We start from the raw sequence: 17,094 nt of genomic DNA, 5'->3' as shown, positions 1-17,094 counted from the left end.
CCTTAAGCCAGCGCTGAGTGATCTACTTCTGATAGATGGTTGAGCCTAAAAGCTCACGCTGAATAAAGTCTCCTTTGACAAGGTCAGCTATCCTGTGTGTTGGTGGCAAAGATCTCTCCTAATGTGTCATATTTTAAAAAGTAGGATTTGCCTTACTGGATTGAACCATTACTCTCTTTAAGATTTTCATCTGGGCTTGAATAACGATCAGTGTTTGAGGCTTCAAAGCAAAAGAGGAGAAAAAAACATTAGCACAAGAAATCCCAAATATCTGCTACTTACATAATTACTATACAGGGACAGGAAACGTCTGTTCTCATCCCCTTGATTTTTTCAGCTTCCATCTTGAAGATTTGTTTATCTTTCCATTCATGTCCAAAATGCAGATATTCTTGAATAAAAAAAAAAAAAAAAATTATGTAGCCCCTTTTGTTGCCTTTCAGTGCCCCGTACTCGAGCAGTAATATTTCAATGGTGTGCTCCATCAGCGGGCCATCAACCGCTATGGCTTGGGAGCTGCCTCGCAAAATGTTTTGAAAAGAGGGGGCAGGAGCTGGAATCAGTGATCACGGGAGCTGTCCCACTGCATTTATTCCCTCTCATGAGTTGATTCATGGATATTAAATCCAGCAGGGACCGTTATGACCATCTGCACTGAACTTCTGCTTACATTGTGTAATTTAACCTGTAATTCCTGCATCGGGCCAGCCAACCTCGACTGAACAAGGATGTATTTTTAGAAATACCATTACTCCTGATTTAATTTTTTCGCATCGTGGAGAATTCTCCAAAAAAAGCATTGGAAAACCATTCACCTGATTTTCCTAAATGTAACCAGGAGGTAATTAGTCTGCCCAAGGAGATGCTAGGCGTTGCTAGCTACGGCCAGGGAACAGAACTCCCAGCCCGTGCTGTCAGTATAAGAAATCCTTCGACTCCAACGTCCATAGGATGTTCTCGATCAAAGTGAAATACTCAACTTGTCTTTCTAAAACCGTCAACTGTTAGTTTCATTAAGTGCCCCTGTACATGATACCCCGCTGTGCGGTCTCTTACTGTTTTGGGTTGCATTCTGAAGTGAAAAGATGCTCTTCAGAAAACCGACAGACGGTGTAAGGCTAAGGTTTAGAATCGATTAACTATATTTTCTTCTCCTCTCTATGGCCAAATGATTAAAAAGCTTCAGTAACAGGAGGCAGAAGACACAGCTGCTGGCTTCTAGGCATGACCCCCTAACTTGTACTATTTATACTTTTGACAGAATTAACCAACATAAGGTGTGTTGAATGCAGGGCAGCTATTGGTCAGAAAAACAAGAAATCAGTTGATTCTTTTGCTCTTATTCAGGCAAATTCCCACTGATTCTTATGCAAAGGTGTCATAATTTAGCTGATCAGCTCTGCTTTTTTAAACAAACACGTAAACATGTGCACACTCCTGTCTTTTTATGGACCATAATGTGTTTTTAAGCATTTGGGCCACAGGTTTTGAAGAGAAAATCTGCTTAGTGGCCCAGATATTTATAAAGCTGCTAGCAAATATAAAGAGAGACACAGCACGACAGATGTGCAGATGCAGTTAGGAGGAATTGTTACAGGCACGAGAATCGTTTGTCACTGATGTGTGCTGCCCCGCTTACTTGACCTGCTTGCAGTGCTTGCTTCGTAGGGTATTTGCTGTTGTGTGGTTTTGATTTTCTGGCAATGTCGTAGAGGATCCTACCTGATCCCTTATGAAATTCAACAAGGGCAAGTGTAGGGTGCTGCACCTGGGGAGGAATAACCCCAATGCACCAGTACAGGCTGGGGGCTGACCTGCTGAAAAGCAGCTCGGTGGAAAGAGACCTGGGAGTCCTGGCGGACAACAGGATGACCATGAGCCAGCAATGTGCCCTTGTGGCCAAGGAGGCCAGTGGCACCCTGGGCTGCATCAAGAAGAGTGTGGCCAGCAGGTCGAGGGAGGTCATCCTCCCCCTCTACTCTGCCTTGGTGAGGCCGCACCTGGAGTACTGGGTCCAGTTCTGGGCTCCCCTGTTCTAAAAGGACAGGGAACTGCTGGAGAGGGTGCAGCAGAGAGCTACCAAGATGATTAGGGGACTGGAACACCTCTCTCATGAAGAAAGGCTGAGGGATTTGGGTCTCTTCAGTCTGGAAAAAAGATGGCTGAGGAGGGACCTTATCAATGCTTATAAATGCTTAAAGGGTGGGTGTCAGGAGGATGGGGCCAGGCTCTTTTCAGTGGTGCCCAGCAACAGGACAAGAGGTAATGGGCACAAACTTGAGCATAGGAAGTTCCACCTAAACATGAGGAGGAACTTCTTTACTTTGAGGGTGGCAGAGCACTGGAACAGGCTGCCCAGAGAGGTGGTGGAGTCTCCGTCTCTGGAGACATTCAAAACCCAGCTGGACGCATTCCTGCGCAACCTGCTCTAGGTGACCCTGCTCTGGCAGGGGGGTTGGACTAGATGATCTCCAGAGGTCCCTTCCAACCCTATGGTTCTATGATTCTACTTTAGAATGTGTTGTTGAAGAGGAAATGAATGCTCTTCCCTTCAGGTTCGTGGGGGCTGGATGCCTTTACTCTGAAGTCGTAAAATAACAAGCTTTATGGGGGTGATGATCTTTGATACCAAAGTCAATAAGAAAAGGAAGGGGGAAGAAAAGTAAGACGGGGATGTCAAAGTCCCCATGTATTTATTTTAATCCTAGCTTGAGAACTACTGAGCTGGAGTCTTCCCTAACCCCCCTCAGTGAGGTTTCCTTGGCAGAGCTACAGAAATGGCCAATACACTACAGCTGTGAGCACTTAGTTTCTCTGAGAGCCAGGCAATTTTTGTGTTTAAAGGTGCTTACAGTATTTTAGTACTGACTGATTCTGTAGAAAAAAGGGGAAAAAAAACCCACTAACTTGGGATATTTCTAATTAAATTACTGATTAAATCTCTTTGTCCAAAGCACCAGCTCAGGGACTCATTAACCACTTCAGCCTCATATCTTCTTCAGACTTATGGAGTTGAGGCTAGACTAGCCCACCACCTTGTATAGATGGGTGAGGTTCTTTGATTAATTTTTTTAACCTCACCGGTCACCACATTGAAATACATGTTTTCTTTATGCTACTTTATCTTCAGACCAATAATCCTGGTATAGTCTCTTAACCACCTTTGAGTGTTTGCTGCACAGAATCTTGTTCTGAGTCATTCTTCCTCCTTGTTTGCTTCTTTATGCTTATTTATTAGGTTAAATCAGGAAAGAAACCTTTTTCCTTGCTGAAAGTTGAATGGGTTTTGATAGGTCATAGATTTAAACCCACCTAATGCTTTCAATGTACTGGGGGCAAGGACTTGTGGGCAAGGGACTGTGAGCCACAAGCTTCCTTCGCCTGGATTAATAGTGATAGTAATATGGTTATCACTACTCAAAAGATAAACATTCTTAGAAGCGAGTCATCATCCAGAACCCATGTATTACTACAAAATAGTAACAAATCAGTAACATCAAATTCTATAAAATGTTTATATAGAGACAGCTTCTAGAGCAAATAAAGAATTCACTGTATTTCTCTGATCACAATTCTCTCTAGGAGCAAGCACTTTATTGTATCGTATATCTGGCCACACAACAGCAGTGAAAAACTGCTTAGCGGAACATGGCTTTCTAAAGGACTAAAAAGCTGAGCTGGCTAGTTCTGACAAGGGTTCAGTATTGGCCTTTCTTTGGAATTAGAGGTAGGAGGAAAAATAGTGGAGAACTTCAGGAACAGAGCGAAGGAAAAAACAGAATAAAATGAAAGGCTAACCAGAATTATATCCCAGCTCTCCCTCTTTAATCCCCATGTATCTTCCCTACTATTCCTGTTCATTTTTCATGTATTCTTTATGGTACGACCACAACTGGGACCTGTTTCTGGGAGAGAAGCTCCCTGCACTAAACATTTGGCCAGCTGGCTGTAAAGCTTTTCTGTTCCCACCGAACCTTGAAAGAAAGACCTTCTCTTCCTCCGCCTCAGACCTCCACAGACGTGCAATGGGAGATGCCTTTGCTTCTCCTGGGACCTGCCGCTCTATCAGTCCTCACAGGATTGTAGGCTCTTCACTTATGTGCTGTTGTGCTGCAAAATCCCTCTTTTGTCCTCCTCTTCTCATTGTGGATTCGGTCGTAGCTCAGAAACAGAGAGGGCCAACCACAACAACTTTCTCCAGAGGTTCAGAACTAATTTTAAGACAATCCGTTGGCACCAAAGAAATTAACTTTTTTTGAATGAGACTGGACAAAAAAAAAAAAAAAAAAGTAAATACTTATCTGATAAAGTAGCTTTTCTTAGTCTGTGGAATTATTCTTTGAGCCTATGCATGTTTCCCATTTGCCTTTCTTCCAAGCTGAAATTCAACCCAGGCAAAATTTACTTTCCCCTCCATTATGATCATCAAACTTAGTTGGGTTTACTTTCTTCCTTGAAGCCAAAGTCAGTTCTGTGTTTCAGCCAATTTTATTTGCAGCTCCAGCCAAAAGCACCAAATCTCCTTTAAAGTACACAAACCATGTATTTGGTCCACTGTGAAGCCAGAGTTGCTAATAAGCATGGAATTTCTCATCAACGATATGGGTGTTTGCAAGAGAAAATGCTACTTGGAAAAGTTGCATGTTTCTTGAGTAAATCCCCCATCAAGAGTCCCGGCTGCTAAGCTGCTGGAAAAGTAGGGTAGTCAGCAATACAGAAGCTTTTGGAAAGTTAATTGTGATAAATCAGATTATTTGACATTGAAGTCAGTAGATGATTGGTCCCCGTACCTCTTCTCCAAAGAAATATTTCTTTACTGAAAAAATACCATGTAAATGCTTACCACTGTGGCTAGTATGAGATGTTTTGGCGTTTTATTTTATACGTTTTGTGGGTTAAAGGCTCTAGGCAGGTGAAAAGATGTGTGGCACCACATTCATATGAAAGAGTAATGGCAGTTGCAGAGATGGAAAAGGGATGCTGAAGCATCTTGAATAAGGATACCAAAAGGCAGATGTGGTGCTATTTACCACGCTGACTTGTGCTGTTCAGGTCGATCACAGCGCGGGCCGGGAGCCAGCCTCGAGCTGTGGGACACGTCAGGGCTCTGTCGTCACCCCACCTTCTCCATGGGGAGATGCAAATCCTCCACTCGCCCAGGCTCTCCCCCCAGCTTGTCTTCGGGTGCCCTAGAGCACTGAAAAAAACCCTGTTTTCACCTCTGCCAGCATGCCTGCTCTGGAGGTGTGCCGCAAGCAGGGAGTTTGGCAGCAGCCCCCGTCACACAGGTTTCGTGTCCCCTCCTCTCACCCACACCGGAGCAGACCTGAACCACCGGGGCGTTACGGCTCGCATCCAGAAACCGAGGGCGGGGGAACACAGAGTTTTATTCACGTGTGGAGGAGTTTGTTTTTTTTTTTTAATCTGTCATTCAAACATTCAAGGAACATTCGTAAAGCCCATACTCTCCAAATTATTTACTATTGCTTCTAATTAATTATAGTAACCCCTGTTGCTTTGTCATATGGGAAGTAAACAACTGCTTCGACTAACTAAATACTCGAATCAGGTTGGAGAAGGTTTTAATTAGTTAATGTCATTAATCACAAAGTCTGTTTGTTGCTGTTCATGGGCCGTGGAGCAGTAGAAACGGCTGTTACTATGCAACGAGACTGCAACCGTGCTTCTTCCTTCGAGGCAGTTGATAGTGTTCTGTCCACATCTTGTAATAGGTAACGACAGGTGTACTTTTTCTTAGGTTTTTGTCTTAGAGTTTAATACCACTAATATCCAGTGTATCATTTGTTGGGGAAATATACCTTACGCTAGCAAGAGAACGGGTTATGTGATTTATTGAGGCAAGTTACAAGTTTGCAGTGAAATGGGAATTCTGTGAGTAGTGCGGTACGCCCTGTTCGTATCTACCAAAGGTTGAGAAGGACAAAAATATCAGAATTTGAGACTGGATTAATGACTGCATGCAGACCAAAAAGAGGAAAGAAACCCAACTTCAAAAGTACTTTAGAAGAAAAAAATATTCCATAAAGCACTGTAAAAAATCTAAACCTATGTGTTTTGCTCCTATGTGCTGTAAAATTAATGTGGAAGTTTGAAATCCGGTATAGTAAGAGAGTGGAAAAAAAATCCAATGCAGTTCACTTGAGAAGCACATTTTGTAACTTTAAAGGCTGGGCCAATTCACCTACAGTAGCCATATTTGAGAAATATATGTAGTGCTCGTAAAAACCTTCAGGCTGACATCAGCGTGTATAAACTCTGTTGGGCAGCCTCCTCTGCAGCGTCAGTGGTGGTAATTACTCTGAAATCCATGACCCAAACTCTGACAATTTGGATTGGCTGCAGGTCTGCCTGTGCTCGTTTTTCATACAATAGGAACAGAACGGGCGACGGTGAGGCTAGCTTCCCACGCAGGGCAATCGCTTCTGCACCCCGATCAAAAGGGATTATTCCCAGATCAGAGTTGGAAGAGACGATTAATCTGCGGACATTGTTCAGTCCTGGGTCTTTGTATTGTGGTCAGCAGTTCATGAAAAACCTGAGTGGGCAGCACCACCACCTCTTCTCCCCTTGGCTGCCAGGCAGTAACAGCTTTCAGTCACTACTAACCTGGTCCAGGCTCACGCAGGAGCCTGGAGGTAAAAGATACGTAACCACCAACGAATCCTTTCAGTTGCCCAGTGCCTGCTTCTTCACCTAGATTATACTGTTTAAGGCTATTTACCAAAATTACACAGTATTCTTTGAAGAAGAAAGTTTCTGCTTTTCACAGGCATCATTCTTTACGTCCTCTCTTGGAAAATTGCAGGTGCATTATGTCACTGCTACAGCTATTATTTATTATTATCTCTACCGGGAAATCAATTGGTGCTGCAGAGGATAACAACAAACACTTATAGCACCGAGGAGATTATGTTCTCCTGTGGTGATGCTGATGACACTGATAGATGGCAAATAGATGGTCGGAGAAAACCCTACTGTTAGCCTGGCAGGATTGACCTTAAACAGCTCTGTAGGCCTCTACATATATAACTATATGTATACACACACACACACACACATATATATACACACTCTGTTTTCAGCCTGCTACCAAAGCAAAAGCAATGGGTGCAGACACATGTAGGCTGAGTGCCAGCATTAAAATTGCATTTGCATTGCTTTTGTTTGTTTTTAGAAAAATGCTCTTGGCTCTGTTTCCTTGAGTAGTGAAGCAAGAATTTCATTATTTTAATATGAGGCTCTGTGGCCTGAAGTGGAATAGCAGCCACTAGTCCTTTACTGTTCTTGCAGTCAAAAAACAATACTCCGATATATCAAAGTGTCTGACCTCGCCTGGTTCTCTGAAAACCTCAGATGCTGCATCTACTGCGTATCCCATGATCGAAAGCGCATTCCAAGGCTCCACTGCACATCGGGTCCCTGGTTTGGCCTGTAAGTTTGCCTTTTTTCTAGCTTTCAGTGGTGGAGGAGGTGATCTCGGGGGATTATTGTCATGTAAAGTCCTACAGAGGCCACAGTAACAGCACAGACTCTCTTTGCCAGGCACTGTACAAAGTGTTAGTACCTGCCTGGCATGAGGCAAAAACCCACCACAGGAATCCCCTGCTATTTTCTGTAATAAAGATACAATGCTCTAATTCAGTTCCAGTTTGGGTAATTACATTGTCTAGTCACGTTTGCCAGTGGTATCTCCAAGATGTAGCGCTCTACATGTATTGCTTTGGCTGTGGCTAACAAACTGTTCAGTGCTCTGTTCTAACTAACTGTTCAGCTAGTACTGAAAGCACGAGGATGGACATTCTCAAAATCTGTAAAATAAGCAGAGCTGATCGAACAGGTCCACATCACACTGCAGAATTAGTTGCAACTGAGAGAGAAATGAGGTTTCTCCTTTATTTAGTAGAAGCCTAAAGCTACTTCCTCTGAATTCAATAACAAACTGTGACTGATTCCGGGGCAAATCTGGTTCCAGTAGATGGAATTTTGGTAGACTTTGGATTTGCAGTAGGTGAAGCTCACACTGTATGTGTAAGATAGTATTGTTTTTCTACATGATCTAATAAGTAACTTTCTGTGACTTCTTCAGGTCCTCGCCTTGCCGATTTAAAAAACTCGTGTCATTGTTTTCTGAAGGGCAGCATTTGCATTTTTGAGGAAACCTAGCAACACTCATGTGAAAGAAAAATAATTAAAATGTGGTAGACTATTAGAAACGCAAGACTGAATTATAGTCTACTGAGGAAAACTAATCTAAGTGTGGCTAATGACATCCTTTAGAAAGTGATATTCAGCGAAGAAGATATATTAATGTCATTTGTATTGATGATCTATGTTAGTGATTGCAAATATTTAAATCTAAACGATTCAAAAAATTTTAGGGAGTCTATATTTAAAGATCCAGTGGAGTATCCATCAAAGTGACAGATGTTTTTTTCTCATTGGTATCTTAGATATATTTACTGTTCGTGGTATCAAAAAAAAAAAGGGAAATGAATATGAAAATCCTAAAAAGAAAAATGACTATTAATACACTCAACTGAGATGAAAACCAAAGTAATCAATGTTGGAAGAAACATGTAGGTAAAACTAGTGAAAAATAAGCTGAAATAAAGCAAATTTCCCCCGGCCCTATAAATTTATGATATAGTTTAAAGCAGATTGAATGGTCCCTGTTGAACCGCAGCTATGCAAAAACCAAATTAGATTATACCCCAGCAGATACACAGTTAGTTAATGTGACGCTGAATGGGACGTAACTTTGTCTCTGCTGACTGTTCAGTTGTGGTCAGCTCATTCCAACAAATCTACCTTGGTTTTCCATAACTGTATTGAAGCACGGTAACCTCTGGCTGGGTAGGCAAGGTTTAAGATTTTGGTTTACACTTTTGAAGCCTTTGTGTTGTGTAGGGTGATTTTTATGACATAACTATTTCAACAAAAGCCCTAGTGTAGACACAATTATAAGAGGAGAAAAAAAAAAAAGAAAAGAAGTAGTTTTGAAGTTATGGCTTACATCGCTTGCCAAACTGGAATGCGTTTTACAGGCAAAAAGCACTCTAATTATGTAGGAGGAGTTTACTGGCATAACTACACCAGCATGACAAAACTTTCAAGTGTAAGCGGGAGCTAGGTGCTTATTTAAGTCAGTATGTCTTCTAGCCACTTAACAAAGTATGATTTGTTTTTCGTAACCTCCCCTTCCCCAGCCACACACTGGGTCTGACTCTCACCTGGTTCAGAAGTCAGCAGCGGGACACCAGCCTGCCGGAGAGGGAGTCAGGCCTGCTTCTGCAGAGAAGGATGCAACCGATGGGATTCACCCGCTAGCAGAGGGTGGTATGACGAGAAAAGCAACACCTTGGGAAGTACAAAAACATGCAAAAAATTAGTCCTTGTCCTACTTTCACTTACACAGTGGTACGACTTCTTCTCACGCTTCCCCACATAACTCGTGCCAGCTCTGACCTCCTCGGCTATTGGTGTACAAGCGCAGCTGGGACAAAAGGGATTTAAGGAAGCAGCGGGAGATGCTAACTGGGCACCAGGCAGGCTGCACCCTGCACCGAGCAGCTTCTCCCTCACGCGATTCGGCTGCCAGCTCTGGATGCCGTCGCCAGCCACAGGAAAGTGGTTTTTTTCTTGCCTGCAGACAGGCTGGTGCGGCTGGAGTGCACGTGTGTGATGCTGCGTGAGGAAGCCTTACCAGCTCGGGTTGTTGATAGCTTGGCTCATTCTTCTAATTCTACAGTGCAGATGTACCCAGGAAGGCTGGGCAAAAGGTCAAATTTAAAGTATTATAGCAAGTGGGCAGTACCGTACCTGCCTGTTGTATTTCTGACTGTTGCCATCACTATTTTAACAAGCTCTACATTTGCCCCTTTACTCTCCCCGCACCCAAAAAAAATCAAGCCAGACATGGAAAGACCTATGTTGTACTTTTTCTTGTATTTGGGTTCAAAAAGGGCTAGGAAAAAAAAAAAAAAAAGAGAAAAATGTAAGATCATGTTCCAGAAATATTTTGGAAATCCACAGGCTTGATGAGAGAAAACTGAATGAAGGAATGTTGTCACTAGCAAGTCATCTTGAGCGCAGAAGAGAAAATGCTTTTAAAAATTTTTAAAGTAAATCCTCACGCAAAGACGCAGATAGTCAACACTTGAGGCAAAAGGTGTTTTAATTAGAGTGGGAAAAGTCTTTGTTCTAAATAATTAAAGGTAAATTTCCAGAGTAGATGAGAGAAATCCAAACTCCTTAAAAGTTTGACAGCTTTAAAGAGAAATCTGCGAGGGCTCAGAGGTGGAGCAGCAGAGGATGAGGCCAGATTGCCACTTATGCAGCTCTCCTGAGGCATTGCAAGGGCTGAGGAGCAGGTCCCTGCCCATGCAGGGTGATTCTAAGCACCAGCAACAGGCGTACGGCCGTCCCCTACAAGCAAGGAGCAGAATAAGCATCCTCCAAAGAATGACAAACATCCCACTTGCTAATCAGGGACCTGCCTCGAATCAGTCCGTAGGTGGTATTATGCAGAGGTGTACAAAGAGCAGCGTAGCCTGGACGGGACCTGGGGTTCCCCGGGTCCACCTACCCAGCTCAGAACAGGGCCAGTTTAAATCAGGTTGCTGAGTTCTCATCCTCCTGTTGCGTGCTACTTATAGGCTCCTCACCTTATGGCTAAATATTTAGCAGGATGAGGGTTTACTCTTTAAAACAAGGCTGTGGTGGTGATGGCCTGTTTTGCAGAATGACCTACCAGCTAAAGCATGCACCCAGGAAACAGGATTTGGGATGGAGACATATGACATTCCCCAGGGCATGCTGTAATTCCCAACCTATGGCATAGTCTGAGAAAGAGGGAAACGTCTCCTCCTGCTAGTAAAGCTGGCCTGTAGGCAGCTGGGTGGCCACAGTCGTGGGGCTTCGACAAGAGGTTAGGGCAAGATGCCACACAGTAGGGCACCTAAGCTTTGGTCCTTAATCTCAGAGCTGCTCATGGATTTTATATTAGAGAGCACCTTTTTTATACAGGGCACAAATAACCCTGGCATCAGGGACAAGCAATACAGACAAAGGAATGCCTAAATTCATGGATCTTCCTGAAATGGAGGTGTTGAAGTATCAGTACTGCCCGTGCTCAGAAACAGGACTCCAAGCACGTGGAGGATGTGACAAATCAAAGGTTGACTAACCAAAGCCTTCACTCAGAGGCTGAAAGGGTGACTGTGGGCATCACGGTTTTGGAATTTGGCATCACAAGAAGGAACTGTTGAAGACTGAGGCACCTACATATTTTTGGAGGTCTAACTATAAAGATAGACACACTACAGTGACTGTTTTACATTATAAAAGGTTTTATATGATAGAGTTCAATCTCCTAGATGAAAGAAAACTGGAAAAATCCTCAGTGCACCGTGAACTGAAAACGTTCCTTTTTGTTTTATTTGTTCTGGGTACAACAAAGTCAGGTATTAGTCGTGTAATCTTTCGATTCCAATTGTTTTCAATAGAATCCATACTTCGCAATAAGCTTTGCTGTATGAGAGTCATGACTAAGCTTTGAATAATTTGGATTCTACTACAATTTTTAATAGCATTTTCTAGTTTAGTGCTTCCTCCTTTCTCTCTTAATGGTTGCCATTATAAGATTATAAGAAGATTTCCCAGCAAGAGGATTTCTTACCACCCAGAGCTTTTCTATGGAGACACTGTTTTTGGAATTATACTTATGACACAATTATACAGCTACCAAGTGTACTGCATTCCTCTTCATTAACAAGCTCACTGATGTTTACTGAAATGTATTTAATTGAATTTACGTGTATATGAGAGGACACTGTCAAAAGCTGTATCTTTTCTCAGTGCTGGCCAAGACCAAGGAGCTTTAGCCTTACAGTCCAACTTCTGACTAGCACTTTAGAAGGGACTCGCTCACCATCATCTGCACAAAAGCCTAAACCATTTCCTAGCTACATATTTTAAAAGGGCTTGCCACAAGTGGGAGTGTGATTACCTAGCATTATGCAGAGTGAGCTAATCATCTAAGGCCGGTATCAAACGATACAAAAAATAGTCAGATGATGACCGGGAATCTTTACTTCCTGGTGGAATAGGAGAGAAAACAGAAGAGTTAATTTAAACTTTAGTAAACAGCAAGTCAGCTTGCTGCTCTCAGAAGAATAAGACAAGTGCTGAGTCTTTATCAAAGGTGCTGCAGCAGAGTTTCTGACCCCCACGAAAGAGTTAAAACTGCCCTCTGGTTGCTGAAAGCCTGTTGTCAAAATCGCTAACTAGCTAATTAAAGTTTATTCTGACTAAGAAGCGCTCACATTTTAACGGATGAGTACATGAAATTTTAACTATCTGTCACACTAACTTCTCTGGTCATTCAATTAGAAAGAAGATGCTCAAGAAAGTCATTATTTTTTTTTTTAATTCCCAGGGACAGCCCCCAAAAGGAGCTCAGCTTCGAATGAGGGATTTACACCTCTTAACTCCGAAACTTGTCTTGTGAAGAACGTTGTTTATGAGTCACCAGACTCTGAAAGGACCATGCATCACACAGGTGCCCTGATTTTCTATTACAAAGTAGTACGTGCCAAGTGTCCTACCCAGGCCTGCTGTGTTAAACACAGGCAAGATTATTCAGGAAAGTAAGATCTCTTATTTTTGTTGGCTGTTTTCTGGTGGGGTTTTTTTTGCTAACTATATCAGCTCTCTCTCTCTTGCTCTCTCTCCATATGTATCTAAATATTTTCTTGTTGCCTGAGTCAGACAGCTGCAGACTCAGTATTTTGGTTTCTTGGTGTCTCCTTCAATGACCCAACTGCCTCTGCCCTGGGTACGGGCTTTTTTTCGGGGTCCCTACAGGGGCAGAGCACTGCAGCGCCTGCCACCTTTTGGCGTTGGGCCTTAGGCAAAATGCAGCTTTGCCCTTTTACTTCTGGCCCTGTGAAAGTCAGGGAAGTGTTTATAAGAAAATGTTTTCCACTTGTGGTAGATAGAGCCTCAGTAGCTCAGCTGAAATTGCCTGGATGTTCTAAACTTATAAGCATCATCCCACCAGAGATGTGTTCTTGAATGTTAAATTTAGGCTAATTGGAGGCATATCCTTTAATTTAGCAAGCTGAGGTTACTAATACAGATCAAGAGCTAAAAATTAACAGTGGAGCTGATGTATGCTAAATGCCTAAGTGATATCTTAACCTATAATTATACAAGTTCTGTTAATAGTGAATAATTCAGATCTTCAGGGATTTCAATAGTCTAATGGGCTGTAGTTATTTCCAATTTACATTATGGTTGCTAGGTTTCATTAAAATGAGAAAAAGGCTGTATAGCGTAGCAGAAGAAAATTGGTGTTTCAAGTTATCACCCAGGAATCAAAATATGAAATTTAAATTAGAAGGTGTCCAAGCAACACGGTGACACCAAAGCCAAGCGCTGATAACGAAAGTAGGAAGAGAGCGAGTTTGCAGAGAATATGAAAGGAAGACGGCACTACTAGCAACGCACTCCGTAACAACAATATGTTAAACACTGCGCTACGGTATAGCACGTAAGGAGTCCAAAACATATTGCAAGGCTTAATTAAGCCTTGCTGCATCCTTCTTGAGTTATTCAAATTTTGTTATCGCTGATTGCAGACGGCAGGCTGAGGCACGATAAAGCACACGGCTTATCTGAAGTCATGGGATGACTCAGGAGGATGCGCGAGCAGCAGCCAGGGGCCGCAGCCTCCCCTCCGGCCGGGATCGGCCATGCCATGGCTTTGGGAGGCTGCTCAGCCTGTCCCCCTCCACACTTTGCCACCGCCCCCATCATCCTCATGCCCCGGTCTTCTCAGCTGAGCTGAGACACGTGTGTCTGGGAGATGTGCAACACACCAGATCGCTCAAGGCAATGTGGGTTAAAGCTAGTGCTTTCCGGAGAGCCGGAAGGAGTTTGTTATTCATTGGAATCACTGTGGACATCTGGCTTGCGCTGCAGCCCCACAAACACACCGGCATGACTGCAGGGACGGCCGATCACAGCGGGAGCTTGGAGAGCCCACCTTCAGACACCACTGCCACCGCCGAGAAAGCCCTGTGCATCCAGCCCCAGCCACATGTGCTTCCACAGACCCGGGATACACTTTGTGGGGGGATCACAGCATACAACCCACTTAGGACAGCTAATGGTCTCCTCTTAGCCCAGCCCACCCAGGCTTTCAGAGCGAGTCGAGGTTTTGCTGACTCCAGGCTTAAATCCATCCTTGTCACCCATTGCCACTAGTCCCAGTGATGTCGTCTCTTCCAGCTCCTGCTCTCCTGAGCCATACCGTATGCAGGTGAACTATTTTTGGAACAACGAGGATAAATGAGATTAATTGATGGATAATAAAAATACCACAGAAATTAATAGGAATGTGCAGCAGGTGTTACAATTAGTAGAAGTCAAGCTATCTGACACCTTTTGGTGTCTAAATTTGACTTTAAATCTCTTTTTAATTCTTCTGGAGTGTACTTTAAATACAGAGTATCATCTGCTGCTTATGAGCAGAGTAACAACTAAAATAAATGTTCTTTTGTACCTAAAGATTAGCTATTTCCTCAATGTTTTGTTAGTGATTCATGTTACTTTATGTAAACTCAGCCTCAAATTCCTCACTTGTATATCAGTTGGGTTTTTGAATCTAAATAAAGTATCAGAATTTCTCTAAAAAGGCAGAAAATACTGCTGGCTTTGTTTGTTTGTTTGTTTCAATTTAAACACCTTGAAGTGCTGCAGTTTTCATGTTAGTGAATGAGCCGCAGGATGAAGATTTAGAACTAAATAGTTCTTTCTTTAGAAAATATTTAGAACTAAATAGTTCTTTCTTTAGAAAGTAGGTTTTCCCAACAGCTCCTTTTAATTTGTTCTGAATCAAAGTAACCTCTTAGATCTCGCTTTGAAATACGTGTACCCATTTTGTAACATATTGCTAAATATCTCTGATTTACATAAGAAGTAACAGCAAAACTCCATGTACATCGTGTTAGTTAAATTATTATTATTATTATGTAATTACATAATGGAGAAATAGCAAATTCAAACTCTTAAAATGCTGATCATGAAGTATGTTAAATTACAGCATTGCCTCAACTACAGGGCAGGTGTGCTGAGCGGCACACCCTCCGCCACGCAGACGGTGGGATAAACCAGGGCACAACGTGGCTTCTCACCTGGAAACCGAAGGAAACCACCACCTGAGGAGACATTTTGGACCTCTGCTGTCTCCCGCAACCAGGACACGCTTCAGGGTTCACAGCTGTAGGACTTGGAAGCCGTGCCTAGTGATGCACAATAGATACGCAGTGCCCTAAGTGATCCCGCAGGTGGCTTCACTCTGAAATTGCAAGTAAAAAGAAATCCTTCCCAAGCCTATTTTTTTCACCTGTGGCAGAGGGCGAGGAGTCAGCAGGTTTGGATTTGGCTGGGGAAGACGAGCTGCAGCCGCCAGTGACCACGAGGCCTGAAGCTCCCTGAGCCCCACTCCTCCGGCCACAAGCCATCTTCAGCAAACCACATCGGCCTCCCAGTAGTCCAACCAAATGGCGTACCCGCCAGATGTGCGCAGTGTAATTACCCACTGGTTGGAAACTGCTTTCAGATTGGTAGAAAAGAGACGCTTTGTTACTACAGAGTTACGTTAAGCAGCAACACCACCAATCAATAAAAATCACCAAATAATTAAGCGTCTTCAGACACTTAACACCCACAGCGACTGCCATTAAGCAGAGGTCTGAGGGCTGCTCACAAATCTCTCCAGCATATTATAAATTCCCCCTAGAGCGCTCGGATGTCCCAGCTCTGGCGATGCATGCTGCCTACACCGCAATCCCCTCCCGCTGCTATTAACAGGAATGGTTTCACATTTAAAAATGGTGTCCTGGGAATATGGCTGAGGATGCAGCACGCTGGAGAGGCATTAGCAAGGAGAGAGACAAGCGGATGGTCAGAGCCATGCAGGAGACCAGACCGTGACTCACTGCGTAACCCGGAGGAACTCATTTACCCTCTCATCTTTAGGGCAACCCTCTGTGAGAAATGTCTATCAAAATTTAATTAGTTCGTGGACTGTTATGTACTCTGATTAATAATATTTAGAGTGCATTTGGAGATCCCTGGATAAAGGTTGGGAGTTTTTTTGTAAGTCTGTTATTACTACCTTCATAGCTTTCATTTCTTGTGTCCCTGAGCTTAAAGGAGTTGTTTCTAACACTCTGCACATTTTGTGCTAGTGTCAAATAGCGTGTTCACAGGGCATAAACCATCTGGTTTTGCTGAAACTAAATATTCCCGTGTTTACTTAGGAAAATGGATGCAGACGCTTTCAGTTCTCGCAGCTGTTCCTTCCTGGGAAACAGGAGGAGGAGAGGAACATTTTTCTCTCCAAAGCAGAGGAATAGTAAGCTTGATTGACACTCCCCAAACTGCAGATCCCGCAGGCCCAAATTATTTGCCTTGTTTTGCTTCAGAAGTCCTTCTCCCCTTCCTCGCCTGGGGAGCAACGCCACAGCGGGTGTAGAGTATTTCTGATGGTCTGTGGGCAGTAGGACAGGCTGCCAGGGGAACCGAGATTGTGTCATACGCTAATAAATATAACGGGGCGGGGGGGGGAAGCTCCTCGCGCTTTTAAATAGTTCTGACACCGGGGAGATGAAGTAATCCGCGATACCTACGCCTCACCTTGCCCTTGTTTTGTTTTGCGTGTGGCTCCCGGGAGGCTCCCTCCTGCCGCCGAGGCGCTGCTGTCTTGCCCAGGCTCTAACCCAGCTGGCAGCTACGGGGATAGGGCAGGGGTAGCTGCTCTTTTCAAAGCAAGACTTCCAAGTCACGCTTACTGGATTGAAATGTCTATTCTTTTTTCTTTTTTAACTCTTTCACCACTGTTTCTTGCCATGAACAATCCGTTTTCTTGTTTTAATTCCAGAGAAAATAAGGGAAGATCTAGACCTGGCCCGCCTTTTAAGTATGCAAAAAAGGCAATGAGGACATACTCCACTCACAGGAATCGAGGGTCAGTATTAATCTACAAAAAAAATAACCTTGTTCTTC

At 43.4% G+C, this 17,094-nt stretch overlaps 1 long non-coding RNA gene across 1 annotated transcript; it reads right to left on the bottom strand.

Annotated features, from left to right (window-relative positions):
* Positions 1 to 315: 315 nt before the first annotated feature.
* LOC134512852 (uncharacterized) lies at positions 316 to 16,788 on the bottom strand. The gene is made up of 3 exons (XR_010070273.1): positions 16,726 to 16,788; positions 9,252 to 9,378; positions 316 to 391 (listed from the first exon to the last, which is right to left on the bottom strand). It is a non-coding gene; the product is annotated as an uncharacterized LOC134512852 (long non-coding RNA).
* Positions 16,789 to 17,094: the final 306 nt, after the last annotated feature.

The sequence above is a fragment of the Chroicocephalus ridibundus genome, chromosome 3, assembly GCF_963924245.1.
Source record: "Chroicocephalus ridibundus chromosome 3, bChrRid1.1, whole genome shotgun sequence".
NCBI classification, from domain to species: Eukaryota; Metazoa; Chordata; class Aves; order Charadriiformes; family Laridae; genus Chroicocephalus; species Chroicocephalus ridibundus.
Note: the sequence above shows the minus strand (reverse complement) of the source record. Positions and strands in the feature narration are given on the sequence as shown.